The 18,854-nt window shown below is 40.7% G+C and overlaps 1 protein-coding gene across 12 annotated transcripts in view; it reads right to left on the bottom strand.

Moving 5' to 3' along the window:
• The window catches only part of ZNF608 (zinc finger protein 608), a 130,613-nt gene that overhangs the window by 56,388 nt on the left and 55,371 nt on the right, over nt 1–18,854 (bottom strand). For 2 of the 12 annotated variants that reach the window (XM_086410574.1, XM_086410575.1), the window contains exon 1: nt 15–9,206. The exons of the other annotated variants lie outside the window; for them this stretch is intronic. The gene's annotated coding sequence lies outside the window, so the exon portion shown is untranslated. Of the gene's footprint in view, nt 1–14; nt 9,207–18,854 lie in introns of those variants that run through there. 12 annotated transcript variants of the gene reach the window in all.

Below are 18,854 nucleotides of genomic sequence, written 5' to 3'. Positions count from 1 at the left end.
TTTCCCAAACTTGCCTGATCATAACACCACCTGGGGAGCTTGGGGTTCCCAACCATTCCTCTGGAGATTCTGGGTGGAGGGGGTCTGCATTTTCTTATGCAATCCGGGAACATCTTATTATCAGGCAAAGTTGCATAGATCTTTCTGGGTCTCCTGCTGTGTTCAAGCAGCCCACAGTTCAGTGCTGAAGGTTCCAAAATGCTGCACATTAGAATCTCCTGAGCGGTCTTTTAAACCATCCCCCACCCACAAAGCCCACCCCAATTTAAATGAGAACCTCTGGGAGTGGGCTTCAAGCACAAGCCTATTTGGATTTCCCCAGGTGACTCCAGTGGACAGCCGTTTTTGTGAACTAATGATCTAGTCTAGCTTACTGCTTCTCAGCACCCAGCGCTGATCAGAAAAACCTGTGGAAAGTTACAAATTAACAAAAAAAAAACAACAACGCGTAGACTCCATCTTCAACCAACCAAGTCAGAATCTCTGGACAGGAGACATGAGCCATGAGCCATGGCATTTTCCCAAAATTCCTAAGATGATTTTAATGTGGAGTCTAGGCTGAGAAAAACAGGTCTAGTAGATTCTAAAGTTAATAATAAAAAAAAAATTTTTAACGACTTATAAAAGTTTGTATCCAAACACCTTTTCTCTGCCAAGCACATGACTATGTTTGTCCAAGAGAACAACAAATTCCAAAGAAAACAGTCTCTCTTTTGAAGGAGAGCACAACTCAGCTGGTCAGATAAATAATACACTAAATGAACAAACAAGAGAATATTACGAACTATCAGTAAGGGTAGCATTTCTAAAACTCTGAATATATAAAACTGTTGGGAGAGGGAAATAAAAGTGTTTTTTGGAAATGTCAGGTCATGTCAGCTAGGTGCCCATGCCATTTAAAAGCAGGCAGACTCTTGATGAGAATTACTAAGGCTGATTTGGAGTTACGTGTTTGAGATAAACAAGTTTTATGGTGCCTTTCAACTCTACTGCTCTTTTTGTCTTTAAAGAGCATTTTTCTACAGGAAAACTCTAAAAACGTTCCCAATTCAAGTTCCCTTCAACAACCTTAAGGGCGAATATGACTATGGCAGATTATATAATGTCAGCAATACATACAATAATAACACATCTTTTCCATTTTAAAAAAAGCAATTTTAAACCTATTAATGTTTTTATACTTGCTACATCTATAATCCCATTTTATCAGATGAGAAAAATAAGTCCTAAGGAGTTTGCTGACTTGCTTAGAAGTCTCTTATCTCTACTAGAATATACTGCATGAGACTATAGCCATGCTTTACTCACAAATATCCTTAGTTGATCTGTTATTTAAGGAAAATTCATTCACTCAACCCAATTTTATGCTCCTTACGTGTGCTGGGCACTACAGGTGCTTGGAATACAGCAGTGAGCAAGATAGACTCCATCCACATACCAAGTGGGACAAAACACAGAATAACCAAACAAGCAGCTACAATTTTAGGTACTAAGTCCCTGAAGAAATAATGCAGTACGAGGGTTTAAGAAGTGACAGCAGAGAAGTTAAGTTTAGGGATGGGAGTCAAGGAACATTATTCTAGGGGAGTAAAATCTGAGCCCAAACCAGAAGGGCACTGAGAGCTGGCCATGCATAAGACCTGGGAAAAGAAGGCTTTGGGCAGAGAACAAAGGGAAGTAAGGCCCCTGGGAAGCAAGATGAGGCTACAGAAGACACCCAGAGTTCTTTCTATTTAACACAGCATCTCTGGGAATACATACTTGAAGAGCGGTGCATGTTTACGAAGGACCTAGTATGTTCTCAATTTTATGAGAAGTTGAAGAGAGGCCATCAGAGGCCTTTGGTGAGGTCACTAGAGACTCCTAACCAGAACACCTAGTGGCAAGTGCGAACAATAAATGCCCCATGAGTTCAGGAGAGGGAGGTGAAGAGAGCGCCCATAAATGAAGCAGGTATTTCTTGTTGGTTTTCTTTTCTTAACATTTGTCTTTCTGATCTTAAAATTCCATTTGACTCTTCAAGCTGCAGTTTTAACAAACATTAATGAAAGGCCTTTTGTAGCAACAAGGACTTTTATCTGGACCACTTTTAAGAGCACAGAAATAAAGCTACTGTTCTTTCATACTGTTGTGTAAATACAGGTCTTTCTTTGAAGTGTGTAATAAATGGTCATTTTATAATCTATAATACCTGGAATATTTTGTGGCATACCCTCTTAGCAAAACAAACCTTAAAAAAAAACACAAAACAGCATACTGTATAAAGTAGATTGGTTTGTTTTAAAACTGGTTTAGATACTAGGAGACATGTACAAGAAAGTTCACGTGGAGAACATTTGAAATAGCAAAAAACGAGCCACAATCCAAAAGTCCATGGGCACAGGAATGGATAAATAATAATGGTATATTCAAACAACTCGATACAGCAATGAAAATGAACTAGATCTTAACGTTGAATGAAAACAGTGCGCTGAAAAAGTGTACTGTACATGATCCCACTTATATCATGAAGAACAATGTATTAGCTAGAAATTCAGAGGATGAAGGAAGATGTAGGCATTAAAAACAAAATATTCAGAAAAGTGGTTTTTTACAGAGAAGCAGCAGCTGAATGGGATAAAGGAAGGGCCACCGGGGGTTTTCAAAAATTCCATGAGACCCTGATGCTGGGAAAGACTGAGGGCAGAAGGGGAAGGGGAGCAACAGAGAAAGACATGGCTGGACGGCATCACTGACTCAATGGACAGGAGTTCGAGCAAATTCCGGGAGATACTGAAGGACAGGGAAGCCTGGTGTGCTGCAGTCCATGGGGTTGCAAAGAGTCAGACATGTCTCAGCGACTGAACAACAATAAAACTACATTCTATTTCTTCATCTCAGTGGCAGGACATATGCTTTCATGTTGTTCTTTATACCTTACACATATATTTAAAACAGTATTTCCTATATATTTAACAAAACAAGTTTTTAAAACTGATTGAGCAAGGACTCAGATCATCTTTGCCCAAATGCAGCTCTGGCTTATTTCACATTTGTATATAAACGCCCTGTTGGAAGTGTTAAGTTTAATATCCTTTCCTGAGTTATTCAGTGTGTTGATGAGCATTGCCTGAAGAAAAGGAAAACACCAGAAAACGCACAGCAAATAGTGAGTGGAAGCAGTTTTCCCTGAAAAGCCGTGGGACACTGGGGCACCGTGACAACACAGGGCCGGTGTCCTGATCTACCCCAACCTGGCCCAGAGGCTGTGTGGTCCACCTCGGCGACAAGCGCTACCAAGGGGGCCTTCAACAGGAAACCAAGGATTAATCTCCCTGAGGCTCAGAGGCAAGAACTTCCAAAAAAGGGAAAAATCAAACTATTACATATCCATGCAAATCAAAATTCACAGGCTGGTGGCAGGCAGCCAACCCTACTATTTCAGGTCTGCTCGCCCATCTGCTTGGCCTGTTAACTGTCGGAAAATACAAGCAAATCGCTTCTTCTGCAACTAATTCTCAATAGGGCTCCTAAAAACCAGACTCCATGATGCAAGTTTAATAAGACAGAACAGCTTATTATGATCAATAAAGCACAGCCTTCCTGCAGTCCCGGAGCCAAAACTGGCTCCAATGCCTCTTCACTGGACACGGAGTATGAACGCCATCCCTCCCCAGCGTCGTGGAAGGCCTGGGGCCAGACAAGGCTCCCACACCAGGAAGCAGCTCTGTCCTGATTCTCCTCCACACAAGAACCCAAAGGCCTTCTCATCCTGCAGATTTTATTAGCCCCAATATAGGGTAATTAATTTACTGCAGCCTCTTAATTCATAAATGGATCAAATAAAGCCCCACATGGCTTTTGGCAGCTAACCCTTACTAAATTATGGTGACTAGAAGTTTGTTCAAATGCAGCCCATAAGTCCAACGCGTCCCCCTCAGCTTGTAAAGTTCAATTAGAGAGTTCTTAGCTCATTGTGTGCCTTCGAGCTTCAAAGAAGGCATTATTCACGCATTTTCCATGCCAAAAAAGGAAAGCTGGCAATGAAGCAATTCCTAGAATGTTGATCCCAGTGTTACCAGGAAATGTTAAAAACGTCAACTCTCAGTACCCAAATGCCTCCACTTTGGGACAAAATCTCAGTGAACTGTGAAAGACTAAAATTAATCAAATTAACTTCAGAAATCCACATAATAACGAAAGTTCTGACCAAGAGTGTACAAACATAACCACCCACTGGAGTTTCTTTTTCTATGGTCTCCTACTAAGTACCAGTGGTGTGTTCCTGTAAAAGCCTAAACAGGCTGAAGGCTTAACCAGGGGCCAGAAAGGACATCTTGAAAGTGCCACCCCTACCACAATGGGCTGTCACGTCAGTTCTAATGTTTGTATTTCCAACTGGGGGACAAAACCAGGGTGCAACCTGGTCAAGTTTGAATCTGACTCCGTTTGCTGATGCTGCACGGTGGTTGCCGGATGCGGGTGTTCTGGGACGCTGTCTACCTCAGGCAGGGCTGACAACAGCTCTACCCAGGAGAGCGGGCAACAACTTTCGCTCTGATGGTTCCCTTCCCAGCAGGTAAGTGACCGGACGCCAGCTGGCCTTCCCACGGGAGGTTCTGTGGTTGCCCTCAGATATGAAAACGGATTGGTGTGTTTTCCCAAGAGCACACCATTAACTCAGAAAAGTCCCAGGCAACAAATCTCCATGACTGTCTGCAAAAGAAGAATCTGGTGCTGCCAGCTCTGTAAACATCCAGCCTTTCCTATGGCCGAGCAGGAGACTTAGATGAAGGAGCAAGAAAACAATTCCACAGTGAGCTACTGCCATGGAGGCCAAGGCACTAAATCTTGAAGCTGAAAACAAATTTGCAGCTTTGTCTGCATCAAGCTGACCCTCTGAAAGGAGGCTTCTTTTCACTTCAGTATTACAAACTATGCTCCTCGAAGATAACACTTTTAAGGATATAAAAATGTGTCCTGCAGCTTACCTCCTGTCACCTTATTGACTGGACCAGCAGAACCGTGCAAAAACCCACACAAGATTTCTCTGAGAGTCAACATGGGCTTGAGCCACAGGGAGAGGGGACAAGGGACAAGGGGTGGTTTTAAAGTCATGGGCTACTCTTCTCAATACTCGGTAATGGCTTATATGGGAAAAGGATCTAAAAAAAGAGTAGATATATAGACATGTATAACTTATACACTTTGCTGTACACTCGAAACTAACACATCGTCATAAGTCAACTATACTCTAATAAAAATTATAAATACATTCTAAAAAATAAAAATAAAGCCATAGACTGACGTAACCTCCTTTCTTTTCACCATGCGTTCATTCAGATAACACTTATTTACTGGTTGCTTGCCCATGTGCTGGGAACTAGGGACATATGCACAAACCAGACAGACCGAAAACCTCCTCACAGTAAAATACTGAGGTAATATTTACAATCAACTTTTACAGTCTTTGTACTCAGTAACGAAGATAAGTATCCTTCATCACACAAAAGTAGGTGGACTAAAGGGAAAAGCTCCTTTCTAGGCTAAGAAGCGGAGAAGGCAATGGCAGCCCACTCCAGTACTCTTGCCTGGAAAATCCCATGGATGGAGGAGCCTGGTAGGCTGCAATCCATGGGGTCGCGAAGAGTTGAACACGACTGAGCGACTTCACTTTCACTTTTCACTTTCATGCACTGGAGAAGGAAATGGCAACCCACTCCAGTGTTCTTGCCTCGAGAATCCCAGGGACGGGGGAGCCTGTTGGGCTGCTGTCTATGGGGTTGCACGGAGTCGGACACAACTGAAGGGACTTAGCAGCAGCAGCAGCAGTCAAGTGAGCATAGTGCTTCCAGAGACCCCTGGGGCGTGGTTCTACCACAGGACATGGCCATGGGACCTTGACTTTCATGGGGTGTCTTCAACACAGCTGTTCTTTGTAGAAGGACACGCTTATGAGGCCTGTCTCAACTTCAGAGTCTTAGAGGTGCAGATGTTAAAGGGTTAGGCAAAACCAGGGGAATAATAGTTTTGCTACAAACACATGAAAGGAATTTCTGGTTTTTCAGAACAGAGTTCTGAAAGAACAGAGTTCAAGCCCAAAATAATGATCCAGCCAGGACCCACAGGGAAGCGGAAAGAGCTGGGGTTAGGGGAGAATCTGTTCATTCCAAAAGCTACTGAATTTCTTTTGTTTAGATAACAAACAGCAAAACAAAAAAGACGGTTTGTTGTTTCATTTATATGCCACTGTTTTAGTTTTTCAAACTTCGAATCTATCTGAAAACCAAGCATAATTAAAGCCCAGTTTGGGGGGAAAAAATAGGCCAAGTAAGCCATGACAATAACAAATTAAATGACGTGATCTCTCTATAAAAGTGATCATTATGATGGCAGAATACAAATCAATTGAAATTATCTCAGTTTCAGACCACAAAATAAATGGCAGCTGCCAAGAAACTCAATAAAGGAACTTAAGGCTCTTTAAGAGTTTTCTCATCTGTATAATGGAGCTGATATTGTAGTTACTATTTAAAACAACAAAAACAAAAACAGGAAGATGAGATTTTTTTTTATACAATGAAGAGTGAAACCGTCACCCATTTTCCCCTGAACTGGGCACCCCAAAAGCTGGTAGCCAAAAAAATCAGGGAAGGCTTTTTTTGGGGAAACTGATCAAATCAAGAGAAAAGGCAGCTGGGGAGTCCCGTAGAGAAACGATATACCCAGGTCTCCCCACACCATCACAAAGGTACCCCCGAGCACGTGAAACTTCAAACCAGCTTCTCAGTGTATCATTCAGACGCTGTCAGCCAAGAAACATCAGGCACCCGAGAAAAATCTCCAACACCAAAGAAAGAGGCCAAAACAAACACAAACAAAAAATGGAAATTAAATTAGAAACAACGCTAAGAGAAAAAGAGAAAAAAAAAAGAGAGGGAAAGGGTTATTACTATCTTTAAGGAAAATGAATAGACAGACACTGCATTCATGAAATTAGAATAAGAGACTTTAAAATAAACAATTCCAGTAACAAAAAGAGATTTTAGAAATGAAAATTATAAGAGAACAGATTTCTTCTTCAATGAAAAAACTGAAAGATAAAGTTGATAAAATCTCCCCAAATCAGAAAACATATAAAAGCCTATTAAGCCAGAGATCTGAAAAAGGAGAGAAAAGATCAGAAAAGTAGAAGATTGACATAGGAGGTTCAAACTGTAAATAAAGGAGCTCCAGAAACAGAGAGCATAGAAACAGATTTTACATCCTCTCCAAAGAAATAAATCTACAAAACTTTCAACCCTACAGGGCCTGAGTTTCCAATGACAGGATCAAGTCCAGCACAACACACAGAAGGGTGTCACGGAGAAATGTCAGAATGCTGGGGACAAGGAGAAGATGAAGGCTTGGAACATGGGAAAACAAACAGGTGTCACGCAGAAGGACTCAAATATGGATGACATGGAACATGTCAAAGACAACACTCAAAGTGATGGAGCCACATCTTAACAGTCTGGAGAGAAAATTATTCTAACCAATTCTTCATCGAACCACTATATCAATCAGGTGAGGGAGAAGGAAAACATGCCCAAACATCAAGATTGCAAAAATGTTAATTCCCATGAACCCTCTCTTAGGAAGCTATTGGGACATGCGCTTCTCCAAAATGAAGGGACAAAAACAAGAGAATAGGGTACAAAGACCCGGGAAACAGACTGTTTAACACAGGAGGTGAATGGAATGAATCTGCAGGATGTACAAGAGAAAGCTCTGACTTTCATACCTCTGCATAAGGTGTGAGCTATCGATCCAGATTGGAGCACAGAAGACTCTATAGAGAGACTACTCCGAAAGATAAAACATCTAGAAATGCTTGCTGTACGTCAACAAACTGAGAAGCAGTTCATAATTCTGGCATGATAGTTTGTGACGCATTAGTGAAGGGCACATAGAACATTAAACAAACAAAAAATAAGATAATTATTACCCCAGGGAGAAAACTGGATAAGCAAAGAGAGAGAGTCATAGTACATGGCTGTGTTCTGATTAACATATACATAGCCATGATAACATTAACCCTGCCTACTGACCTAACCCAAAATTACTGTGGAGGGCAACTCCAAAAACTCTTGAGCGCTCTACATCAATACATTTTCAAGAATCTGCTAAACAGATAGGTATTAGAGCCATTGCAGCTAAGAGAATAAAGGAGAATTTTTAATAAAAATATTACAAATGTTTCTTGATTTAGGCGACTGAGCCTTCCAGAAAATCTTAATAAGCACAGTATGTTGTACGAAGTATAAGATATTCCTTCTATTTAGTTATCTTGGGGGATTAAAAAGGCACACAGCATCTCAACACGCATTTTTTCAGTCAGGTACTCTCACTCAAAATACTTTTCACTATTCAAGTAACCAAAATACAAAAAGAAGTTCACGTGCATCAGAAAAGGTTTTGAAAACTGACCCTCTTTGGGGTTCTAACTAATCACATTATGCTTACCAATAGGCCTGGCACTTCTGCTATTCCTTGTCACTTTTCATTCATAATCAGAATGAAATAAACAGGGCAATGACATCAAACACGGAACCATAACAAGTTGAAGTCGCCATAATTTGCGGAGGGAATAAACAACACAAATTTCAGCTCCCGGACAACTCCCTAATATTCCTTTTTAAACACCAGGCTTCTCGTTCTACTTTCCAAATACCCAAAGGTTTACAGTGAGTAAATATACCCAAGATGAAGGTGGCCACCGCTTGGGTGAAAAAGCCTGATCACAAGTGGTCAGGGTGGCAGTCAAATGTGAAGAAAGCCGGGCTTATCAATGAGCCAGAACCCAGACCCCAAGATTTTGAATAAGCTAAATGACTCCTTGGAGGAGGAACCCATATGGTCCAGTCCACATCCTTCTGAAACCTTACATTCCTCCCACGCCATCACTGAAGCTACTGGAACTCTGGCCCTTTATTCTCCTTTTGACCCTGCCTTGATTTCCACCATAGTCGTAACTTCGCAGACTCCATCTTCCTCATTTTGAGAATATGAGGATAATGATGCTAATCATAGCTTCAACTACTTAATGGTCACATTCACTATAAGTCATGCTTTGTTTCCATCCTTGGAAACGTGCTACTACAAGAAAAATGCAAGGTAGGCTGCATGATATTTAAGCAAGTACTTAATTCAAAAGCCATATATAAAGTCGGAGAAGACTCTTAGGAGTCCCTTGGACTGCAAGGAGATCAAACCAGTCCATCCTAAAGGAAATCAGTCCTTAATACTCATTGGAAGGACTGATGCTGAAAATGAAACTCCAATACTTTGGCCACCTGATGCAAAGAACTGACTCCTTGGAAAAGAACCAGATGGGAAAGATTGAAGGCAGGAGGAAAAGGGAACGACAGAGGATGAGATGGTTGGATGGAATCACCGATTTGATGGACATGAGTTTGAACAAGCTCCAGGAGTTGGTGATGAACAGGGAAGCCTGGCATGCTGCAGTCCATGGGGTCACAGAGTCGAACACGACTGAGCGACTGAACTGACTGATATATAAAGTAAGATGTCCTAAAGGGTATACACTTCAGAGATTCTCCAGTAACTGGCTGAGGGTCTGAGGTTAACAGTCGCCTTCTGAATCACTGAAGATAAATGTGCAGTCTATATAATTTCAACTGGCTCACTGCATTTTGCTTCTTTGAAAACTAATCGCCACCCCCGCCAACCAACTCCGTTCCTCTAATCCCCTAATTGGGTCATTTGTTCCACTACCAACTCAAAACATAACATTTTTTAGAACTCTCACTGCATGTATAATGCCTTTTAGTCACCCTACCAACCAGAGGTCTCAGCGAAGAAATGAGAACATGGCACGAATGCTTTTGCAAAGAAGACTGTCACAGCTCCGGGTTATGGCCTCCCAACCTGTCTGTCTGCCCTTGAGTATTCAAAGACTTCTTGAACTTTAAAGCACTTTTTGCATGCTTGTTTATTGCAGTCACCCTGGTTCCAGATTCAGAGAGAGCCCAGTTGATGCCACTGATCTCAATGCTGCTTCATCTGCTCTTACAGCATTCACCCTGTACAGGTTTGTCTTAACTAGAAAGCTTTTCATATTCTAAAGAACTACAGGGTCTTCTTCTGAAGCTGTAGAAAGTGGTGGAAAGCAGTCTTCCCTGGCTCTGTTCAAACACGTCGGTCTCTGCTGCTACTCAGGAGAAATAAGACACATTCAGTGTTCTCCGCTGTCGGCTTGTGACTTCCTTCAAAAGTTGCCTGTCAATGTGGATATCAAGAAGACATCGACATGACAACATACAAACGGTGCAGATGTACAAGTGAGCCCCTGAAGGGCTGGCAGGAACAGGCTGCCCACTGAGCCAGAAGAACATGTGGTACCGCCTCTGATGCACCGCAAGTGCTGGGCCTTTTTTTTTTTTTTTCCTTGTTAAGAAATATGGAGTTGAAAATGACATTTGGGGGTATTTTTGTAAAAATATTTGGTGAATATTAAATTCTTTAAAAACATTTCCCGCTATAAGCCGAACTGAGTTCCCACATTTCAGTCAAAACCTCAAACTGACAAGCACATGTTTATTTTCCTTTTAGCATATTTTTAAAATAATTGGTTATATTCATACAGACACACATCAACAAACACAGACATAAAACTAGGCAAGGCTGATCATTTTAGGTAAGACTCTCTGGAAATCCAGAAAGAACCTACAGTCACTTTATTTAGACTGGACCCCAGGTTCTTTAGAAGTGTAATAGGACTAATTATAGGAGTTTTCCACATAAATGAGATGCTAATTACATGTTGGCAGAGCAGTGTAAAGTTCCCTGGGCAAAAGTGTTTAATTGTTCAGGCTTGCCAAACATGTCATGTGTCATGTAGAGGAAAGAGCCATACTTCTTACACCTGAGGACTGCAAATACTACGAAAGTGTCTCAAAAATATATCTGAGTCAGAAGGCATCATTAGGAAATGTATATATATGTATACACATATATAGGTATATATATATATATATATAGGTGTGGTAAGTATGTAATTACTCAATTTACAACCCAGTTATAAGCAATTATCAAATAAGCAATAAGGGTCTTGCCTACCTCGCATCACTTTTTATCCTCCCTCGCCTTGGGTCTCCCCATTGTTACATCAGACTTTGCTGGATACTCTGTAATTGTGCCCATGAGCTTAATTCTCCCAACTCTGCTGAGAAAGGCTTTTTTTGCAACCTAATTCCTAATTCCTTCTCCCTACAGCTTATTTTGCTTTTGCCTGGGAAATATTAACCAAACTTATCTGAGAAAAGAAGGCCTGGGTACGTATGGGAATGCTTTGGTAGATATTACTTTTAAAAACTATCTCAATAGTTCTTCCTCCTGCAGCCTCGATACACAGAGGTGGCCAAGGGAAGAGGCCATGGGAGGAAATAGATGCCTGGAGATAGAGGGCAGGGCAGAGTCAGGGTGTGCCACAGAGAAATCCACAAACTGCTGGGATACAACATAAGACAAATGATAATATGTTACCAACAAACCATGCAGTGCAAAGCTTTCTCTATAAAGACCTTATCCTTTGTCGATCTTTATTCTGAAGGAGCAGAACCCAAAAGAAAGATGTTTGCAGAGACAGAAACACGAGTGATTTCAATTCCTCCCAGTTCAGAATGGATGCTTGACAGACTAATTTTCTCCCCTGGGTGTTTGAATTCCTCAGATCTAAAAGTCTCTTTAACTTCTTTCACTGGGGGGAAAAAAAGCTGTAAAATGTCATACTAGACATAAGCAGGAGTGAAATCTACACTACATCCAGAGCAAAGCCCGCCACCAGGCAGAGCCTCAGCTGCAAGCTCTCTTGGGAACACCACTTCACTTGCACACCTGCCTTCTCAGGCTGGACCATTTCAATATTTACTACATGAAGAAGGTCCTATTCCCTCTTCTGTCTAGGACAGGACCCTGGATATTGGCACTGCAAGCTACGCATTTTACTTAAAATCTCATGCCATCAAAATGTCACTGAGCCCAAAGTTGGGACAGGTAACCAAGGAGGGGATCCACTGGGCTGTGAACCAGTACCACCTGTTGGGAAAGTGGTTAAACAGTTACTATCTGCTAGTGTATCAAAAATGCCCGTGTGCTCTGACTCAGCAATTCTCCTTGAAAACTGCTGCTAGCCCAATAACTGCAAATCCACAAAACAATACAAAAACTTCATGCACAAAGATCACAATTATCTAAGGAGTTGAAGGCAGTGTAAATAGTTACCATGAGAGAAATTTAGACATTTCATGTTCATTCCAAATAATATTTGGAAAGAAATCAATAAACTGAAGTCTTGTCTGAACAATGAGATCATAGATGACTTTTTCGTCTGTATTTTTTCTCCCCCAAATGTCTCAAAATGTATTTCTTTTAAAATAATAAAAAAAATCAACACCATATTGAAGATATAAATGACTGAAGGGAAGAAGCACGCCAAATAGTTTGTTTCTCCTTTTTTGTGGAGATTAGTCTAATAATAGCAAAGCTGGAAGCTGAAATATTGTCAGATTTTATAACAGCTTTAAAAAGTCAGTAACCAACTAGATTTCTAGAACTTTATTTTCCAGATTGTGTAGGCCAAACTTAATTTAAAAGTAACATATTCCTGAGTAGAAAGCGACACTATTCAAACTTAAACAGGTATCAAGACCAGATCACTTTGTTCTGTGAATTTATTCAACATTCAACAAATATGTATGGTGTATTACTCCGTGCCAGGCGCTGGGGACACAACAGTGAACAAAACAGATGGGGTTTGTGCACGAAGGAAGCTTATGGCAGAGCGGGGCTGAAAGGGATGGTTTGTATACGGCAACCCAGCTAAGGCTGATTCAATGACTCCTGCCAAGATGAGATGCTAGACCTACAGAGAAATCTCCTACCCCTCCATGCTTAAAAATAAAAACTCCAGCTATTATTATCAAATTTAATCCTTCTCTCCAAAGAGAGGTTTGTAAGATACACAGGAACTTTGGGCAGTGACAGAAATCCAGAACACCTAGGAGGAGGTTTGAAGAGGCAAGGGCTCAAACTCCGACCGCTGTGGGTTCAAATTCCCTCGCCACGTGAATCCCTTTCTAAGTCTCCTCTTTTAAAATATAATGAGGGAAGTCACTTTGGATTTTGTCCTGAGCACTGAAGGCAATCACTGGGAAAGCATGCCCAGGATGATGTTTGGCACAGAAAAAGTGCTCAACAAAAAAGCCTTCCTCTTCTCCATGAAACAGACATATTTACACATTAAAGACAACAAAAAATCAGGTAAGGACAAAGAAGTAAAAGTCAGTAAAATGAGGGACTGGGGCAAGTGGGAGTGACTGCTAATGGGCATGGGGTTTCTTGGAGAGTAATGAATATATTCTAGAATTAATTGTGATAGCTGCACAACACTGCATACACTACAAAACCACTAAGTTGTACACTTTAAATGGATGGATTGTACATTATGTGAATTATATCTCAATGAAACTGTTTTAAATGTATTTTTTAAACATCAATGGAACCTTTTAACACATATGCCCAGATGGGCCAACAGCTATTCTATGCAACCCATGAGACTGAGTGAATTTTGTAATTAGAAAATAATATCGTCAGTTCCAAGCCACTATAATATTAAGACTCACATTTTCTTACCATCTCCTCCACAGGGAAAAGACACACAAGCATACTGGATAATACCACACACACAACTCTTGAAAGACAACTTCTTAAATCTTTTACTGTATATACCTCAGTCCTAAGAAAAGTCCAGTTTAAAATATTTTACATTCTGTATTCACATATAAGACTAAATTTTACATTGTGTACATATACACAATGGAGTATTACTCAGCCATTAAAAAGAATACATTTGAATCAGTTCTAATGAGGTGGATGAACCTGCAGCCTATTATACAGAGTGAAGTAAGCCAGAAGGAAAAACACCAATACAGTATACTAACGCATATATATGGAATTTAGAAAGATGGTAACGATAAAAAAAAAATAAATAAAAAAAAATAAAATATTTTACATTCTGTATTCACATATAAGACTAAATTTAGATACAATATCAACCAATCAAAAGGGGAAACAAAATGCCTTCAATACACAGTGAGTTTGAAACTTACCACTTCATTACTTAACACCTAATGTCACCACCAAAATACATATTAAAATAACACAAAAGAACAAATGTTTGGTCCAAAGACATTATGTTAAATCTTATCGAATAGCCGCTTACTTTTCACATTGACAAGAGGTGAACCGACTGTGTTACGGTTTTCCAGCAACACACAATCACTCATCATATCCAAATTTTCTCATTCTATCATCAAGAAAGCATTAAACAGATCCAAGAGAGCATAAAGCAAAAAACCCAGGAAAATGCCCCAGACAAGGCTTCCCTGCTCCCATCCTTACTCCCTCCTTCTGTCAGCACGTCTTTACTGAGTACCTACCGTGAAGACCTCGTCTCCATCTTTACCTTCTGTATTTTTCTGAAAACATTAGTTTTAGTAATCTTTTAAAAAAAATGTGATATGAGCTTTGTAGTTGTTTATAATATACCCCATCGAACAATTTCACTTTATTAAAAATTCTTTCGCCACTGTAAACAGAATAATCAGAGAAAATAAAGATGGCATATGTTTCAGAAAGGGTTTCCCCAGGTGGCTCAGCAATAGAGTCTGCATGCCAAGCAGGAGATGCAGGTTTGATCCCTGGGTTGGGAAAATCCCCTGGAGAAGGAAATGGCAACCCACTCCAGGAATCTTGCCTGGGAAATCCCATGGTCATAACCTGGCAGGCTACAGTCCATGGCGTTGCAAAGAGTCAAACATGACTTAGCAACTAAACCACCACCATCATGATAAAGCAAACATACAGATCTGATTTTCTATTTGGGTTGCTTTTTGCATGTGAAAATGAGCAGCACTTGTACATTTTGGAAAGTGCATCCTTTGAGCTACTCTACCACCAATGGTGATGTATCTTAAGAGACAATCCACATTGTAATCGGCAACCCCTACAGGGAGATGGCCCGGGAAGGTGAGGGTGTAAGTGGAAGCAACTAGTAGGCCTTTCAGCCCTCTGAGAAGTTTATGCTGAGGATCAAATTTGAACCCTTTTTCTCATTTATGATTAAACAACTGTGCTCACCTACCAAACTCACACCCTGGGAGCTGTTTTATCTCCACTGAGTATGGTACTGACAGGGAGCATGGCCCATCAGCCATCTTAAAGTTCCCCCTCACTGCACAGCTATAATCATTAACTGATATGGCAGGTAATGAAATGCAGAAGTGAAAGTGGGCATCTTACTCCGCTTGTGAGTCAAAACTGAATTTATAAAATCACTGGGAACTATCTCAAGAAATAGTAATGTTTCAATCATTAAAAGTACTAGACCAACTCTGTGTTCAATTACTAAAAATACAAAGCAAGCTTGGATTAATACTGAATCTCATGAGTCAAAATTTAAAAAGAAATGTTCTCTTTTCAAAAAGGTTGGTAAGTAAATACTGCAGAATACAAATAACAATAGCAAACATCAGTGCCATCGTCAATTATGTGGGGTCACCTGCTTTTTAATAAATTAGATGGGACGGGGAGGGAGGTGGGAGCGGGGGTTCAGGATGGGGAACACATGTACACCCGTGGTGGATTCATGTCAATGTATGGCAAAACCAATACAATATTGTAAAGTAAAAAAAAATAATTAGTTAAAAAAAAAAAGAATTTAAAAGGAAAAAAAAATTAGCTTGAGATCCCCTCCCTTGCACATAAAAACACTATCTTTTTTGTGACTTGGGAGATGCAAAAAAAGCAGAAGAATTTAAGAACATCTCTGATGGTTTAAAAGAGAATCATTTACTTCTGTGATTAAAACATTAATTCCCAAGATCACTTTTCTTTCTTCAGAAAACACACCGAACATCAGGTGAAGGACCTGATATAAACAAGCATTCTTCCTCTCACACTGGGTGTTTTCTCATAAAAGAAGAGAAAGTGAAGTTGCTCAGCTGTGTCCGACTCTTTGCAACCCCATGGACTGTAGCCCACCAGGCTCCTCCGTCCACGGAATTTTCCAGGCAAGAGTACTGGAGTGGGTTGCCATTTCCTTCTCCAGGGGATCCTCCCAACCCAGGGACTGAACCCAGGTCTCCCGCAGATGCTTTACCATCTGAGCCACCAGGAAAGTCTCTTTTCTCATAAGTCATAATTTTTATTCCTATTATCCCTTCTGAAAACTCCCAATGTTTTCCGAGCACAATCTTTCATTTGCTACTTTTATCAACTTTCCTTAATACTCTGGGTTTCTGAACTATTTCAGAAATAACTCAGCAGACCACACAGAAATGAAGTCACAGTATCTGGCTTACTGGAGAAAGAAACTAAGGTCTGCCTCACTGTATTAATGACTTAGGATGAGTGATACACCAGCTAATTGTTCATTAAGCCCCTCAAAACCTCTGTGGGGTTCATGTTCAGGATCAAAGCTGGGCCCTCTTTCTCATTAGCACAGTCATTAAAAAGCTATGCTCACCGGTCACACTACAGCATCTTGATAGACATTATCCACCCTGTGAGGTACACGGGGCAGGTGTTTCTGTACATTTCGTACCTGAGAAAATGAGGCAATGAAACATGTGACTTCCTTAAAGGGAAAAAGTCAAGCAGCGTGCAAAGGACCAGGACATCCCCTCTTTCCCCTGAGATGATGGTTCTCATAATTGTTTACACATTAGAAACCCCTGGAGAGAGGTGGAAAAAAAAAACAGTGGCAGGTCACCAAATTGCCAGCCCAGACTAAGGAGACACCAGGGCATCAGTGTGGTTTAAAAGCTCTCCAGGTGATTCACAGGCACAAAGTTGAGAACCACTCATCTACAACCTACAGATGTTTAAAAGGCCTTCACTGACAAATAACCAGTTTGCTTTCTCTCACTTCCTTTTCTTCAGGACAGAATGGCAGAGCCACGGTAAACGACAGTCATAACAATGAACAGTGGATCCAGCTGAACCAAGTATGTTCTCAGAGAGGGGAAAAAAAAAACAATAAGAAACAGGATTCTATAAGAATCAAAAAGAAAATACAGTCTCGAAATCTAAAAAAACCAACCTCAACACACAAGTACTTATACAAAATGCTGTACACACCATGTTTTCTTTGCCCTCCCCCCGCCAAAAAGAGCAAATTTTCAAACAAATAACTATACATGGGCATGTGTGTCCCAAATGTCAGGAATGAAATGCTAAGGAAATTCTTCCTAACATCTGCGAGTGATTTTGTACAATACGTCATTGCTCCTATGCATTCACCTTAAAGAAGAAAGATCAGAGTAGAGTAACTATACATCCAAATGCAGTAATAATTTTTCTCTCCTATTAAGCATGATCTGAAACCCACTAATTATTTCCAGAGGGAACTCCTCTCCTAACACTTTATTCCTGAGTAGAGTTTTTGGCAGTAACACAAGCGGGAAAATCTATGATTAAAAGAACCCTCCTCAAATGAAGAATTCCAAGCATAAGAAACCATAAGGTACCTAGTGGGGACGTCATATTTCAGCTCTGCTGCTCCTACCATCTTCCAATGAAATCACAGGAACACTTGATATTCCCCCAAAGACTGCAAATGGGGCCTTTTAAAATGTCTAGGATCTTAGAACAAGCACATACAAACTTCACACATGGGTGAATGCACATAAATTGGGTTTGTGAAAAGCACTATCAGTGATACAATATCTTCAAAATGAAAACACCAAGGAAGAGATTTTATTCAACTCAATCTAGAGCATTAGTCAAAGGCAACTGACAGTTTTACAAGTGCCCGGCCTGAAGCTCTTTGTGAGTGAAACCTAGTACTAGAAAAAACGAGGCTCACTTTCCCTTCACTTCTCCCCAAATCCATCTCTTTTAGCTCTGTCAAATAACTGGCTCCAAATGTGTTTGTTCCGCTTCTCTCTTTGTTTTTCCCCAAAGGGAAAAGTTAATGGTCAAGTGGGTTTAATTTTTAAATTGGTACAAGAGTTTTAAACACACTGTACCAAAAAAAAAAAAAAAAAAAAACCCCAAAAAAGTGCAAATGGAATGCTCTTGAAAATAGTTACACATTAAACACACATCTTATGACCCAGGCCTCGACTAAGGCAAGTTACGTTCTATGGAGGTCAGAAGTTTCGTTTATTCAGCAAGAATAACTCTATTAACAGCTCCATCTCCTCCTTGTCATCACAGTAAACATCCACACATTCCAAATCCTGGAAAATGTGAGGCAATTCAGAGGAACTGTGGAAGACTCCACTACTCTGCCATCTGAAGGAAGTCACCCACGGGGATTCAGGGATCACAGAGGATCAGGGAAGGCACACTGGACTCAGGAGACGGATTTTCAAAGAACAGCAAGGAACTGGGGAGGCTTTATTCCTATCACTTCTAAATAATAATGATGATGAAAGCCCTTTAAACGTATGCCCAGAGCATCAGAATTTCCAATCAACACATATACTATTATTTTCAAACACAGATCTTCTTTTTTCTAAATAATCCCATCTTTTACTAAAGTGAAAGTGAAGTCACTCAGTCGTGTCTGACTCTTTGCTACCCCATGGACTGTAGCCACCAGGCTTCTCCGTCCATGGGATCTTCCAGGCAAGAACACCGGAGGCACTGGTGTGGGTTGCCATTTCCTTCCCCAGGGGATCTTCCCGACTCAGGGATCAAACCCAGCTCTCCTGCATTGCAGGCAGCCGCTTTACCCTCTGAGCCACCAGGGAAGCCCATCTTTTACTGAAGGCCAAGGTTCAAAGTAAAAAAATCAGCAGACTCCT

This window comes from Bos grunniens, chromosome 7, assembly GCF_055505025.1.
Source record: "Bos grunniens cultivar Pamir isolate PY7600 chromosome 7, Bosgru_T2T1.0, whole genome shotgun sequence".
NCBI lineage: Eukaryota > Metazoa > Chordata > Mammalia > Artiodactyla > Bovidae > Bos > Bos grunniens.
The sequence above is the reverse complement of the archived record's forward strand: the minus strand, read 5'-3'. Positions and strand labels throughout refer to the sequence as shown.